At 37.4% G+C, this 1,149-nt stretch overlaps 1 non-coding gene across 1 annotated transcript; it reads right to left on the bottom strand.

The window, feature by feature from the left end:
• Positions 1-493: 493 nt before the first annotated feature.
• Positions 494-565, bottom strand: TRNAA-GGC (transfer RNA alanine (anticodon GGC)). Its single transcript has one exon. It is a non-coding gene; the product is annotated as a tRNA-Ala (tRNA).
• Between the last annotated feature and the right edge of the window lie 584 nt (positions 566-1,149).

The following is a 1,149-nucleotide window of genomic DNA, read 5'->3' as shown; positions in this document are numbered from 1 at the left end:
TGCTACAGTTGCCGTTCGAACGCTATTTAGGGTTTTTCACAATAGAGATCACATTCCAATACAAAAAACTTGGTGTTGCCATTTGATATTTTCGAAATTTTCTCACTGTAACCGTAACTGTTAGAGTGGCACTGTTGTTTTCCATATCATTCTTGAGCGCATACCTCAAAATACCTTATGCCAAAATTTCATTCAGTTTCTGTGAATGGTATGATAGTTAGGGGCCCATATGTCGGGATAGTTTTTTTATAATCACCCTGTATATATATATACGAATGAATAAACATATTAAAATACGAATTATTTCGCATTTCATCATTTGCATTTAATGTTCAATGTTACATACACGGGATGTTCCATAAATTAGTAAATATTTTATGTAAAATAATTCATAACAATTGAAGAAATTACAAGATATACGGAAGACTGGATGTTGTGAAGATATTTATCATTTGAGATGTTCATTTTTTAAGGAAGGGAAAAAACTCATCTCTGCCTCTACCGGGAGTCGAACCCGGGCCCCTCGATTGCCGGACGAGCGCTCTGACCACTAAGCTACAGAGGAGATAGAGGTTTTCCTTCGCTAGAGCGTATATATGCCGAACGGAACCGTGCAATGGACGGTGAAACCGATCAGCCAATAGCTCATGGACGACGAGCCACCAGATGGCTATATATATGACATGAATGTCGCTCTCCACTTGTTATTACAAGATATACGGAAGACTGGATGTTGTGAAGATATTTATCATTTGAGATGTTAATTTTTTAAGGAAGGAAAAAACTCATTGAATTCAATTGAAGAAATCTATATAATGTTTCAATGCGGTTTGTGAAAAGTTATTACTCACGGGGAATTTTTTTTTTTTGCAGAAAAAAAATTTAGTTGAAATTATGTCACTAGATAGCGCTACACAAAAGCGAATCACTGGAAATATGCGTATCCGAGTCCCATAAAATGCGGGGTGAACAATTCATAGCTCATTTCTCAATTTTCTTGTTAATAGCGCTTACATAAAGTTTACGATGTTGACCATTGGTGGATAAGGAAAGCAGTATTGGCGAAATTTCACCTCAGCCACGAATCGCCGACTGAAGTTTAACGAGCGTTTCGGAAACAGAACAGGGCCACCCTAATCAGACGCGAGG

This window comes from Pholcus phalangioides, unplaced genomic scaffold (assembly GCF_987345545.1).
Source record: "Pholcus phalangioides strain wild (caught in Gottingen) unplaced genomic scaffold, Ppha-v1.0 ptg000022l_1, whole genome shotgun sequence".
NCBI lineage: Eukaryota > Metazoa > Arthropoda > Arachnida > Araneae > Pholcidae > Pholcus > Pholcus phalangioides.
The sequence above is the reverse complement of the archived record's forward strand: the minus strand, read 5'-3'. Positions and strand labels throughout refer to the sequence as shown.